This window comes from Capsicum annuum, chromosome 7 (assembly GCF_002878395.1).
Source record: "Capsicum annuum cultivar UCD-10X-F1 chromosome 7, UCD10Xv1.1, whole genome shotgun sequence".
NCBI lineage: Eukaryota > Viridiplantae > Streptophyta > Magnoliopsida > Solanales > Solanaceae > Capsicum > Capsicum annuum.
The window spans coordinates 41,581,993-41,597,543 of record NC_061117.1 but is presented as its reverse complement, the minus strand read 5'-3'; the positions used below and the strand labels follow the sequence as shown (position 1 = coordinate 41,597,543).

The 15,551-nt window shown below is 36.8% G+C and overlaps 1 pseudogene; it reads left to right on the top strand.

The window, feature by feature from the left end:
- The first annotated feature begins 1,489 nt into the window (after positions 1 to 1,489).
- Positions 1,490 to 14,587, top strand: LOC124885714 (annotated as a pseudogene).
- Positions 14,588 to 15,551: the final 964 nt, after the last annotated feature.

Here is a 15,551-nt window from a genome sequence, read left to right as displayed (position 1 = left end):
TTTCATTTATGAATATATTTTATATATTTATCTTTAATAGCAAGAAGTCATATTGTTGTATATGTAATAGTTAGAAAATGAACATTTTCATGTTGGCGATCACATTCGGACTTCCTTAATAGGGAGCCCAAATTGATAAAGACCATAACTTTGTTAAGTTTTTGGTGTTGGCAAATTTGTGGCAGAGGGTGCATAGTGTTGGTGTTTGTCCTTTCTTATCATAATTGGGTATTCCTTTAGGTACCATAATTGAGTTTCCTTTTAGAAAAAGGAAAACATATTCTCTATATTTGGCTAATTCTTATTCTTGTATAAAAAGGTTATAGACTCTATAAATAGAGGCTCCTTTCTTCTAGTTTTTTTTATCATCCATAATGTAGTCCTAGGGGTTTGAGAGTTTTGTTTGGGGGGGGGGGGGTGAGAGACTTTGTGAGACACAAGTGTTGCAGGATCACTTGTGTGAGCCTCTTTTATTCTGAGTGAATTATGTGTGGTTGTCTCTCTTGACAGTTTGTACTCTCTTTTATATAGTGGATTGCTCATCTTCTTTTGTGGATGTAGGTCGATTGACCGAACCACATTAAATTATTATGTCTCTTTTGGTGTATTTCTCATTTGTTTCTTATTTGGTATCTTTCGAAGTTTGCTTTACTAGCTTACGTATGACACTTGATTGTTTCGGTCCCGATAAAGTGATATTAAAGCCGGGTTGTTATTGATTATTGATTTGAATGATGGAGGCAAATATGAGAAAGATGGTGTGTTTGAATGGTAGTAACTATCGTACTTGGAAAGGCAGGATGAAAGATCTTCTATTTGTCAAGAAAATGCATCTACCTGTGTTTACATCTACTAAACCTCAATCCATTATAGATGAGGATTGGGAATTTGAGCACTTACAGGTTTGTGGTTATATCAAACAATAGGTTGAAGATAATGTTAGAAATCATGTTGTGAATGAGACACATGCCATAAGTTTGTGGGACAAGCTCGATACACTTTATGCTTCGAAGACTGGCAATAATAAGTTGTTCCTGCTTAAGCAATTAATGAATATCAGGTATAAAGAGGGCAATCCTATTTCTAATCATATAAATGATTTCCAGGGGGTCCTTGATCAGCTGTCCGAAATGGGCGTAAAGTTCGATGAAGAAATTCAGGGACTTTGGTTTCTTAATACTCTACCAGACTCTTGGGAGACTCTTCGAGTTTCTTTGACTAATTCTGCTCCCGGTGGTATTGTAACTATGAAATATGTTAAGAGTGGTGTCTTGAATGAAGAGATGAGAAGAAGATTTCAAGCCTCATCTTCTTCATCTTCACACTCTGATATTTTGGTTACTAAAGAAAGGGGAAGAAATAAGTCCAGAGGTTCGAATAATAGAGATAAAACTAGAAGCAAGTCGAGGTCCAAATTGAAGAATGTAACATATGACTATTACAACAAAAAAGGGCATATCATAAATATTATTACAAGCATAAGAGAGATATGAGATGGCAAAAGAATGAAGGAGATAATAAAAATCGTGTTGCAGTTGTTGCTAATGATAATCTTCTTGTTGCTTGTGGTAAGAATGCCATCAATCTTGTTCGTGATGATTCTAGCAGGTTTGTGGATTCTGGTGCTACTTCTCATGTTACGCCAAAGAAGGAATTATTTTCTTCTTATACTTCAGGTAATTTTAAAACGTTGAAAATGGGCAATAATGATGAAGTTAAAGTACTTGGCATTTACACTGTTTATTTGGAAAGTAACAATGGTTCCAAACTAGTTCTCAATAATGTCAAGCATGCTCAGATGTTCACTTGAATTTGATTTCTGTAGGGAACCTTGATGATGAGGTTTATGTTAACACTCTTGGTGCTGACCAGTGGAAGCTTACTAGAGGTTCGATGATTGTGGCTCGAGTCGATGATTGTGGCTCGAGGTGACAAGTTGTCTAACTTGTACATATTTCAGGGCTCTACTTCTAGAGGCTTGATAAACTTGGTGGAGAATGATACTTCATTAGAGTTGTGGCATAGAATGTTGAGTCATATGAGTGAGAAGGGAATTGGTAGTTTGGCTAAGAAAAATTTACTTTCTGGAGTGAAACAAGGAAAGTTGAAGAAGTCTATTCATTGCTTAGCCGGTAAATAGAAAATGATTTCTTTTCAGAGTCATCCACCTTCAAGAAAGCTTGATTTCCTGGAGTTAGTGCATTCTAATTGATGTCGTCCTTTTAAAGTAAGGTCTCATGGTAGTGCACTTTACTTTGTGACTTTTATTGTGATAATTCTCGCAAACTCTGGGTATTTCCTTTAAATTCCAAGGATCAAGTACTTGATGTGTTCAAAGATTTTCAGGCCTTGGTTGAGAGATAGACAGGGAAGAAATTGAAATGCATCTGTTCAGATAATGGTAGTGAGTATACTGGTCCTTTTGATAGATATTGCAAAGAGCAGGGTATTTGGCATAAAAAACCTCCTCCAAAAACTCCTCAGTTGAATGGTTTGGTAGAGAGGATGAATAGAACTCTAGCTGAGTGGGTTAGATATATGCTTTCAGATGCTAAGCTGCCAGATTCCTTTTGGGCAGAAGCACTTAATACTGTTGCTTATGTTATTAATTTATATCCTACTGTTGCTTTGAATGGTGATGTCCCTAACAGAGTTTGGTCTGGTAAGAATGTTTTTTATGATCATCTTAGAGTCTTTGGGTGTAAAGCTTTTGTGCATGTTCCTAAGAATGAAAGGTAAAAGTTCGATGTTCAAACTAGGCAGTGTATCTTCATTGGTTATAGTTAAGATAAATTTGGCTATCCTTTCTATGATCTAGTTGAGAAGAAATTTGTTAGAATCCATGATGTTGTGTTCTTTAAAGACCAAACAATTGAAGATTTTGACAAAGCTGAAAAGGTTGATTCTCAGAGTAGTGAGAGTCTAGTTGATGTTGATCCAGTTCCTCTGACTACTACTCCCGAAGAAAATATTCATGATGATGAAAATTAAGTAGATAATGAAGATAATGATCATGTTCATAATGACCAGCATGATATTGTTGATACTTCAGTGCAAGTTGATATGGTTGATCAGCAACGAGTTGTTGATGTTCTAGAGAGTTCTCTCAGACGATCTACTAGAAAGAGAATACCTCATCTCGTTGTTCTCCCAATGAGTATGTACTCTTGACTGACGGGGAAGAACCTGAGAGTCTTGATGAGGCTATAAAAAGTAAAGAAAAAGAAAAGTGGTTTGATGCTAAGGAAGATGAAATTAAATCTTTACATGATAATCATACCTTTGATTTGGTTAATCTGCCTAAAGATAGAAAAACTTTGAAAAACAGGTGGTTTTTTTGGGTGAAGCATGAAGAGGGTAACCTAGTTCCACAGTACAAGGCTAGATTCGTTGTGAAGGAATTTAACCAGAAAAAGGGAGTTGATTTTGATGAGGTGTTCTCTCCAGTTGTAAAGATGTCATCCATTCGTATGGTTCAAGGCTTAGATGCAAGTCTAGATTTAGAGGTTGAGCAAATGGATGTTAAAACTGCTTTTCTCTATGGTGACTTAGATGAAGAAATTTATATGGATCAACCAAAAGGTTTTAAAGTCAAGGGAAAAGAGAATTATGTTTGCAAATTGAAGAAGATCTTGTATGGTTTGAAACAAGCTCCTACGCAGTGGTATAGGAAGTTTGGTTTCTTTATGAGTCAGCAGGGCTTCAAGAAGATTACTTCAGACCATTGTGTTTTTGTGCAAAAATTCTCTAATGGTGACTTTATTATTCTGTTGCTTTATGTTGATGACATACTTGTTGTAGGTCATAATGCTTACAGGATTCAAAAGTTGAAGCAAGAGTTGAGTAAGTGTTTTTCTATGAAAAACTTTGGACCAGCAAAGCAGATTTTTGGCATGCACATTTTCCATGACAGAAAGGCCGAAAAGTTGTGGTTATCACAAGAGAAGTACATTCAGAAAGTACTTTGAAGGTTTAACATGGACAAGGCTAAGGTTGTCAGTACACCTTTAGCTATACAGTTTAAGTTGAGCACGAAGCAGTGTCCTTCAAGTGATGATGAGAAGAAAGATATGAAGAAAGTTTCTTATGCTTCAGTTGTTGGTAGTTTGATGTATGCAATGGTTTGACAAGATTGGATATTTCTCATGTTGTTGGTGTTGTTAGTCGTTTTCTTTCTAATCCGGGAAGAGAACATTAGAATGCTGTGAAGTGGATTATGAGATTTCTTTGTGGCACTTCTAGTCTGGGTTTATGTTTTGGTACAGGAAAGCCTATTCTTTGTGGTTATACTAATAAAAATATGGTCGGTGATGTTGATACTCGCAAGTCTACTTCAGGGTATTTGGTTACCTTTGCAGGGGGAGCTGTGTCTTGGCAATCTAGGTTGCAAAAATGTGTTTCTCTATCTACTATAGAAGTTGAGCTTATTGCTACCGTTGTAGCTTGTAAAGAATTATTTTGGATAAAGAGATTCTTGAGGGAACTTGGTTGTGCACAAGAAAGGTATGTGCTTCATTGCGACAGTCAAAGTGCCATACATCTTGGCAAGAATTCTAGATTTCATGGTCGGTCTAAACACATTGTTGTGAGATACCATTGGATTCGGGATGTGTTGGATTCTAAGTTGCTTGAACTTGAGAAGATTCATATGGATGATAATGGTTCTGATATGATGACTAAAGCTTTGCCAAGAGGGAAGTTTGAAGATTGTTGCATGATCGTCGGGATGGCGGTCTCATCCACATAGTTGGGAAGGGGAGAATTGTTGGGTTATTGGGTCTTTTTCCCTTCCTATGTGGATAAATAAAGCCCAATTTAGACCAACCCACTTTTACCCATAGGCCCATTACTATGGAGCATATATATTGATCTTTTTAGGTCCTATTCACTATCACAAAAAGAGAGTTTTCAGCAGCCAAAGAGAGACAAACAAAGCTGATTTTCGCACCTAAATTTCAGCCACACCTGTCAACTTCAAATTGCAATTTCCTCTTTGTTTCTTGTTTGATTGAGCTAATATTTGGACTGCTTGTTCCTCTCATCTCAACCTTTGAATAGTAACTGGAGGTTCTTGATTTGGTGGCCTGTATCTCTTGTTCTTTATTCCCAAACAGTAGCTGCACTATTTATGCTTTCACTCCTTTATTTCTCTAGTGTTTGGTGTTGTGGTTTATGTATTGTTTTTTTATTGTTTGGCACTTATTTTGTGTCCATTTTGGAGAACAATATTGTAACTATTTGTTGATTATAGTGGAGGTTTGGTCCCATGTTATTTTACTCTTCACAACGAAGGGTTTTCCACGTAAATTTGGTGTCTTGTGTGATTGCTTTTATTTTTTCCCTATCGCATTTGTGTGGTAATTCATTTGCTGCCATATTACTTTGTTTTTATTGATTTGCTTGTCTCCTCTTAGTTTAAATTGGAAGGAAAAGTTTAGACTTGGGTATTCTTCCACTGCTACCCTGTCGGGCTCTTTCATAGTGTCCCTGTATTTCCCAACACATAGATGATGCATTCGGGTGAAGACAAAAGCAATGTGATATTCATAATATCATGTTATTTACAACTGTTTGTCAAGCCTGTTTTAAATTTTTACAGTGATGTTGCATGGACTCACTGTAAGTTTTTGCGGAACTATAGTATTTCTATGCAACACGCTTTAAGCAACAATAAGATTATGAGGGTAAGGGAAGTAAAGGAAGGTCTGTTCAAGGAGATCCTATAATTAGAAACAAAGATTTAACATAAGACAATATTGAAATCAGTACTTGATACATTTATTGGAACAAAAAACATGCTTTTATATTTCACTCTTCCATGTTAGAAAATTACTAAAAGCTACCACAAACATTATCTTCCTGTGAGCGCTAATAATTTTTGTAAGTATCATTCTTACCGAATGAAATATTTAATTTTTATATTTGGATTATATGTATGGTTTCTTTGAGATATTCAAACAAAATGTGGTAGAATACTCGTATTTGCTTTCCATTATGCTAAAATAGACACTATTGTGGAATAGAGTTGTTATTCTAACATGCATATAAGATAGTTTTATCAAAGTCAAAAGAGCAAACAGGTAATGAGGTGTATTAAAGATTTAAGAGCAAATAAGGAAAAATTAAGGATAAAATGTAAATGATCACGGAAGGGTGTGACCTTGTGGTCAATTGAAGTGGATTTAGAACCATGAGGTTTCATATTCAAATTCCGGTAAATACAAAAGCAATAGGTTATTTCTTCATATATATCTTAGCCTTGGGTGGCCAAAACTATCTGGTACTTGTCACTGACAGGAGGAGATTGGTACAACTTGGAATCAATTGAGGTGTGCACGAGCTAGTCTTGGAATAATATTCAAATTAAATTGGAGAATAATACTTATATCTACAAAAGAATTAATTTATTCACATTTAGAGAGAACGTTATCATTAATGTTGCCTTGAAATCAGGACCACTCCCTTTTGCATTAAGGTATACACCTTGTGTCACGAATCGACCAGAGGCCCTGGCCGCGATGGGCATTCTGAACCGTGAAGGCCCGAACGCCCTTCTCTAGCTGGCAATCATACTCACACTCATATAATATGAAGGAAAAATGCAGAATATAAAACAATATGGAATCATGGTCAACTTTTATTTCAAACTGCTCAACACTGAAATGAGTTCATAAAGATCAACAACATCTAACACTAGTTTGTGAAATCTCTACTGACTGAAAATAAACCTCTCTCTGAAGACTAGGACAAGACCCCTAGTCGGACCATAAATTAAAATAAAATAACAATGGCTTATACATTAGGCCTTCCAGATAAGGGAGGCTCACCAACTGACAATCTCTGATCAATTAATCTATGGCTTAACGGGACCCCAGAATTGTGTCTCAGGTTTTGAAATATAGGGGTCAATACAGATGTACTGGTATGTGAAACAACTAAATATAACATGTTTTTAAAAAAAAATAGATGAGAGCATTTCATAAAACATTGGACATAAGTTAAATAAAACACATGGGCATAATCTAGAGTTTCAAAAAACTTTCTTGCAATTATAACTCAACACTTTGTTACTCTTCCGTGCTAATTGGTACACCCTACAGTATGTAATTCCATGGGCTATATGGAATCCGCCCTTGACTCGCCGGCCAAGCCTCCAATCTAAGTATGCCGCAAGGATTGGAGTTATAATAAATTGGTATACCCCCTTACTAGTATACTTTGTCATCACTTATATATGACATCCACATTATCCCCCTTTAGGGATAATACTCGTATCAGCAACTACGGTTTACAACGATGATCCTTTAAACTCAAACTATAACATCTCATAGCCTTTCTTTGTGAGATCTTTCAAGGGAAATTTTGTCTTTTTGTTTTAACATTATCCTAATTAATTAAAAACTCTTTATATTCATTGGATCCAAAAATTTATTTGCAAATACGTTACATTTTTTTTGTTTCCAGCAAATAACAGATTACTTTTATTTCCCTACAAATAAATATCTTTTATAGCGCATCAGTTTTATGTGTTTAGCTGTCTCTTTTTTTTTCTCAATTTCTTATATTAAACCCCCCTCTTCATCTACCATTTTCACGACCCCAACAGTCTTAATCTCTCTCTCAAACTCAACTTCTAAGAAACTCCATAGATTGGCTCAAGTGATCAAGCTTATCCTTGCGATCTAAAGTCCTTTAAATGTTTTGAGGTATGTAAAATTGTCTCTTGCTCACTTTCTTGGATGTTCTCTTTTATGTTTTGTAACCTGCTTCCCTCCACATGGTCTGGTATTATTAACTTGGTGTGTGGATTAGGAACTTGGTGTTTGTATATATTAAAGAATTTTTCCTGGTTGCCTAAGTTGTTTTGTGAAGTTCTGAAAAACTTGAGTCTGGCAGTAGAGTCAAACCCTTGTTAGGCATCCCTGCAAAACCAAGTTTTTGTAATTGCTATGATTTCAAAGGTCCATAATTATCGCAAACTAACTACCTTGGTGCTAACGGATTTTGTCTTATGTTGGGTCTCTCTCTAATGTATGCGCAATCTATTTAAGGCTACTGAACTAATAAATATTGACTTTAGGTTGCCTTGTTTTTATTTCATGTCATACACTAGTGATATGATGTTTGGTTTACGCTCTACAGTTAACTATGTTGGCTTATTGTTCTTGCCTGTGATATGTGCCTGTTGGTTATAGTGGACCAATTAGGATTAATGCTTGCAAGCATGATTCTCTTTGTAAATGTGTTTTAGTTGATCATGACAAAGTTGCGAAGCACTCATTATAGCTTCAGCAGTTACAGCGATGCTCCAAGGATTTTCCAGACTTACAGTTAGAATCCTATTTAATACTTAAGAATTATTTCTGGACAGATTTAGTTATCTCAATGATTACACCATGTATAAATTACCATCTTTCCAGTCAACCTCTAAGCATAATCTCTCAAAAGTTGTGGAAATCATGTTGATGAATCCTTAACAAAATGTTTTAGCTATTCTGAATGTCATGAAAAGGTATCAATCTCATGAATACAAAATAATTGAATTCCCAACTTGAGGCCTAAAAGGGCCAAATTATGTACATGATCCTAAAAAGGCTAAATCACGAGAATGCGCCTAATATGGCCAAGACTTTGAATATAATAATCTCATAAGTAAAAGAGAGTTAGTTAGCTGACCGTGAAGGCATAGGTTAAAAATAAACAAATGCCCAAATCTATGTTTACCGACATAGGGTAGAGATTCTTCTGTAAATCGGATGACTCTCTTTTTTCATGTGTCCCGAAAAGGGGCTAACCATGGTTGCTTGCTACCAAATCATGTCATGTCATGTCCTATTTCCAGTAAAGTATAGGACGGCTTAGCTGATCGGGCTGAGATTAGACTCCATGCGCTCATATAGTGGTTTATGATGGTTCACTACTTTCTCCCACAAATAATAAAAGGAATTAAATTTACCTTAGTCAATTATATGTTAAGTTTATGTTCTTGTTATTTCACCTTTGTCAATTATATGTTTAGTTTATGTTCTTGTTCCCTTCCGGTTGTCTCCCCTTACTTTTAATTTGAATTTTGTTGTCATTTATTGTCTCTTACTATACTATCCTCTTGAAATAATTTTACATACCAATACATTCCACGTATGACCACCTTTGGCACTACATTGTTTCATGATGTAGGTTCTAGCACTCAAGTTCATGGTCAGGTATCATATTAGGATCTCTATCTTTTGCTATTGGTGAGCCTCTTTCCCACCAGGAGGATGAACGAGATATGATGATTATTATTATATATTTTCTTCCCTTTCAGTATTGGTTATTATTAGAGTCTTCAAAGGGTAGCGTAGCTGTCAAGCAAACTTTGTAATTTCCAGTCTTCATTTATCATAACTATTGGTGTTGTTGGGCATAATGAGGTATTAATAAACTTGGGTGAAGTTTTATCTCTTGAGAAAATCATAATTGAATTCTATATTACTTCCACTTTATCCATTTGCATTAGAAGTATGCTCGGGTGATATGGCAGAACGATCGCTCGTACTAGCTATAGTATTGGGTGCATGCCACGTCCAGGGCCCCGGCTTGGGTCGTGACAAACTTTGTATCAAAGCCCAGAGTTCAAGTGTCCTAGGGTGTCTGTGAAGCCGTGTCTAGTAGTATTTTTTTATAGGTGTGAAGCGTGCCACACTTATAACTAGAAGGCTACAGGGTATTTAGGAGATATTTTCCATTCTTTCATATTCTAGTTCGTTCGGTAAAGTTCAACTCCATGGAGTTATTTTAATTCCATCTTGTTATTTGTTTCAGATCATGCCAACAAAAACACCTACCAGCCAGAGGGCCACTACTAATACTGGGGCTTCTTCCTGTGCCAACACTAATAATATGCCCTCGACTCATGTGATGCATACCAGATATGGAGCTCGCACTCCTAGGCAGAATGTTACTACTGATGCACCTCCTGTGGTACCTACTCTAGTAAGGAGACCCAAGACATCCTCTATACAACCTCCTCTCACTGATGCTACCAATGGCAAATTTAAATAGGCTATTCAGATCCTCACGCAACATGTAGCATCTCAGTCCAGTCATCTGGGTCCTACCAGGTCTAACTCTTATGAATCTTCTAACATTTCTAGGATCCAAGTATTCCTTAAGATGAATCCACCTACGTTCACAGGATCCAAGGTCGATGAGGATCCCCAAAATTTTATTAATGAAGTTGAAAAGATCTTAAGGGTTATGTATGCTAGTGAAACCGAGGGAGTTGAGTTGGTATCCTACCAGTTGAAGTATGTTGCTAGCATATGGTATGATCAGTGGGAGCTTGTTCGTGGTGAAAATGCACCTTCTGCTGTATGGGATGATTTTATGGATTCTTTCCTTGACCATTTCTTTCCACAAGAGCTAAAGGAGGCCAAGGTACAAGAGTTTGTGAATTTAAAATAGGAAAAGATGAGTGTAAAGGAGTATGGTCTTAAGTTCACTAAATTGTCTTGATATGCTCCAGAGTTGGTATCTATAATGAGGGCTAAGATGCTGAAGTTTGTGTCTGGACTTGCAAAACATGTATGAAAAGAGTGCAAAGCGGTGTTAATTAGTGATATGGATATTTCTAGGTTGATGGTGTATGCTCAACAGGTTGAGGATGAAAAACAAAGATATAGGGAGGAATTTCATAATAAGAGGGACAAGTCAGCAGGTAATGAGTCTACTCAACAGCACTCAGGAAATGGAAACAAAAATTTCTATCATAAGAGGTCATCTGGACCTGCCCCGTCTTATGCTAATACACCTACACCAAGGCCTAGGATCGACCATCATGTTCAGACAAATCAAAATTTTAGGGTTCAAGGTTCTTACTCACAGAAGAGGGGAAGTCAGTGGGTCCCATCATATCCTACTTGTACTATTTGTGGAAAGAATCACCCAGGCAAGTGTCGTTACGGCAAAGGTATATGCTATGGGTATGGTCAGCGAGGTCATATGCAAAAGGATTGTCCATCAGTAAAGAAAGTTAATGGGGGAAACAGAGCCCAATCTTCTACTTCAGTTCCTACAGCAGGTCAGAGCACTACTTTGGGGACCGGTAGAGTTTAGAATCTCTTGTATGATTTGGGAAATTGCTAGCATTTGGAGGCTTCTCCTAATGTGGTTACTGGTATGTTGAAAGTCTTTTCTCATGATGTTTATGTGCTACTTGATTCTGGTGCTTCCTTTTCCTTTGTGACCCCATATGTAGATATGAAGTTTAGAGTTTTCCTCGAAGAAATCCTAGAGCGATTTTCTTTTTCCACTTTTTTTGGCGAGTCTATTATTGCTGGACGAGTTTATAGAGATTGTGTAGTTACCGTCCTCCATTAACATACCACAATCGACTTATTTGAGTTGGACATGGTGGACTTTGATGTTATATTAGGTATGGACTGGTTGCATTCATGTTATGCTTCCATTGCTTGTAGAACAAGGGTGGTCAAGTTTTAGTTTCCCAACAAACCACTTCTTGAATAGGAAGGTAGCCCTATCATGCCTAAAGAGAAGTTCATTTCATATCTTAAGGCTCCAAAAATAATATCCAAGGGGTGTATTTACCACCTGGTCTGAGTCAAAGATTGTAAGTCAGAAATACCTTCTCTCTAGTCTGTTCCTATTGTCAATAAGTATTCGAAAGTTTTTCCTGACGATCTTGCAGGAGTTTCTCCCGATAGGGAAATAAATTTAGAGATTGATCTTCTTCCTAACACTCAGCCTATCTCTATTCCACCATATAGAATGGCTCTTGCAGAGTTAAGAGAGTTGAAAGAGCAGTTGAAAGATCTTTTTGATAAAGGTTTTATAAGGCCTAGCATTTCTCCTTGGGGTGCTCCAGTCTTGTTCGTGCGTAAGAAAGATGGTTCACTTCGGATGTGCATCAATTATCGCTAGGTGAATAAAGTCACTATAAGGAATATGTACCCTTTTCCTAAAATAAATGACTTATTTGATCATCTACAGGGTGCCAAGTATTTTTTTAAAATAGTTCTCAGATCTGGTTACCATCAGTTAAAAGTTAGAGAATGTGATATTCCGGAGACAGCTTTCCAAACCCGATATGGTCACTTTGAATTTTTATTCATGTCCTTTGGTTTGACTAACACTCCTGCAGTTTTTATGGGCCTTATGAATAGGTTGTTTAAACCGTATTTGGATATGTTCGTAATCATCTTCATTGATGATATTTTGGTCTACTCTCGAAGTAAGGAGGAGCATGCTAATCATCTCAGGATTATTCTTCAAATACGTAAGGACCATGAGTTGTATGCTAAATTCTCTAAGTGTGAATTTTGGTTGGAGTCAGTAGCATTTTTGGGCCATATTATTTCTGGTGAAGGCATCCAGGTTGATTCTTAAAAGATTGAGGTAGTGAAAAAATGGCCCAAACCTACTACACCTTCTGAAATTAGAAGCTTTATGGGTATAGCTGGTTATTACAGGAGATTTATGGAGGGATTTTCCTCCATTGCCGCTCCTTTAACTAGATTAACTCAGAAAATGGTCAAGTTTCAATGGTCAGAGGCATGTGAGAAGAGTTTTCAGGAGCTAAAAGATAGATTGACCTCCGCCCCTGTGTTGACTTTACCAAAGGGAAATAAAGGCTTCGTGGTTTATTGTGATGCTTAATGGGTTGGTATTTGTTGTGTATTGATGCAACATGTTAAGGTTATAGCCTATGCCTAGAGGAAGCTTAAAAATAATGAAAGGAATTACCCTACCCAAGATCTTGAATTAGCAGTTGTGGTCTTTTCTTTGAAGATTTGGCATCACTATCTTTACGGGGTACATGTTGATATTGTCACTGATCATAAAGCCACGAATATGTTTTTAGTCAGAAGTAGTTGAATATCAGGCAAAGGAGGTGGCTTGAGTTACTCAAGGACTATGATTTAAGTTTGCTCTTTCATCCTGGTAAGGCAAACATAGTTGTAGATGCTCTTAGTAGATTGTCTATGGGGATTCTTGCACATGTGGAGGAAGAGAAGAAAGGACTCACAAAAGATATTCATTATCTTGCTAATTTAGCAGTCCGACTCCTAGACTCTGAGGACGGTGGAGTGGTTGTACAGAATATATCAGAATCATCCCTGGTGTCAGAAGTTAAAGAAAAGAAGAATAATGATCCCATTCTTTTGCAATTGAAGGAAGAAGTTCTACAACAAAAGATTATGGCTTTTGAGAAAGGGGGAGATGGTGTTCTGAGGTACCAGGGAAGACTGTGTCCTAGATGTTGATGGATTATGAGAATGGATCATGGCAGAAGCACATTATTCCAGGTACTCCATTCACCCGGGATCCACCAAAATGTATCATGATTTGAGGGAAATTTGCTGGTGGAACAACATAAAGCGAAATATTGCTGACTTTGTACTTAAGTGCCCAAATTATCAGCAGGTTAAGGTCGAGCATCAAAAACCTAGTGGATTTGCTGAAGATATAGCTCTTCCAGAATGGAAGTGGGATATGATAAATATGGATTTTGTGACTGGGTTACCACGTTCTCAGCATCAACATGACTTAATTTGGGTAATTGTGGATTGGATGACTAAGTCTGCTCAATTCTTGCCTGTTAAGATGACATACTCAGCTAAAGATTATGCCCAATTGTATATTTGAGAAATTGTCAGGTTGCACTGAACCCCATGTCTATCATTTCAGATAGAGGCCCTCGGTTTACTACTAATTTTTAGAGGTCCTTACAGAGATATTTAGGTACGCAGGTGAACTTTAGTACTGCTTTCCACCCTCAGATGGATAGTGAAGCAGAACGCACTATTTAGATGCTAGAGGATATGTTAAGGGCGTGTGTACTTGACTTCAAAGGAAATTGGAAAGAGCACCTACCTCTTATTGAGTTTGCATGCAATAATAGTTACCACTCAAGTATTCGGATGGCTCCTTTTGAAGATCTATACGGGCGAAGATGTAGATCTCCTATTGGGTGGTTTGAAATTGGTGAAACTAAGTTATTAGGCCCATATTTGGTATATCAAGCTGTCGAGAAGGTTAAGTTTATTCGAGAGAGGTTGAAAACTGCTCAAAGTCGCCCAAATCCTACTCAGATAGGAGGCGTAGGGACTTAGAGTTTGAGGTAAATGATTGGGTATTCTTGAAGGTGTCACCAATGAAGGGTGTCATGCATTTTGGAAAGAAGGGAAAACTTAGTCTCCGTTATATTGGTCCTTACCAGATTTTGAGAAAAGTTGGAAAGGTTGCCTATGAGTTAGATTTGCCTATTGAACTGGCCTTGGTCCATCCAGTATTTCATGTATCCTTACTTAGGAAGTGTGTGGGTGACCCTACTCTTATAGTCCCAATAGAGAGTGTTGGTATAAAAGATATATTGAATTATGAAGAAGTTCCCATTGAGATATTGGATCATCAAGTTTGCAAGTTGAGAAAAAAGGAAATTATTTCGGTAAAGGTCTTGTGGAGAAATCAAAAATTTGGGGAAGCTACATGAGAATCAGAGGAAGATATGAAGGCAAGATATCCTCACCTATTCACTTCTCAAGAGGAAGGCAATGAAGGTAATAATGCAAATCCTTACTCATGATATTCCATAAATTCTTGCTTTTTGCTTTTTAAAATCAAGCCACATGGTATTCCTGTCTTAAATCGTGCTTATGTCTAGTCGTTTGTTCATAATTCATGTTTATAATTTGTCTTTCTGAGTTTCTCTTTGGAGTTTCTGCGTTATAGTGAAAAATATAATCATAAGTAAAGTTCATTAGTAGAAGTTTCATCCCCTAATTCTGTGCATTGAGTTTTATACGGATATATAACCTTCATTCGAGGACGAATGATCCCAAGGGGGAGATATTGTAACATCTCATAGCCTTTCTTTGTGAGAACCTTCAAGGGCAATTTTGTCTTTTTGTTTTAACATTATCCCAATTAATTAAAAACTCTTTTTATTCATTGGATCCAGAAATTTATTTGCAAATACGTTACTTTTTTTTTGTTTCCAGCAAATAACACGTTACTTTTATTTCCCTGCAAATAAATATCTTTTATATCCCATTAGTTTTATGTGGTTAGCTGTCTCTTTATTTTCCTCAATTTCTTATATTAAACCCACCTCTTCATCCACCAGTTTCACGACTTAATATCACTTCCCAACAGTCTTAATCTCTCTCACAAACTCAACTTCTAAGAAGCACCATAGGTTGGCTCAAGTGATCAAGCTTATCCTTGCGATCTAAAGTCCTTTAAACATTTTAAGGTATGTAAAATTGTCTCTTGCTCACTTTCCTCACTTTCCTGGATGTTCTCTTTTATGTTTTATAACCTGCTTCCCTCCACATTGTCTGGTATTGTTAACTTCGTGCATGGATTAGGAACTTAGTGTTTGTATATATTAAAGAATTTTCCCTGGTTGCCTAAGTTGTTTTGTGAAGTTCTGAAAAATTTGAGTCTGGCAGAAGAGTCAAAGCCCATGTTAGGTATCCCTGTAAAACCGAGTTTCTGTAATTGCTACGATTTCAAAGGTCCTTAATTATCGCAAACTAACTACCTTG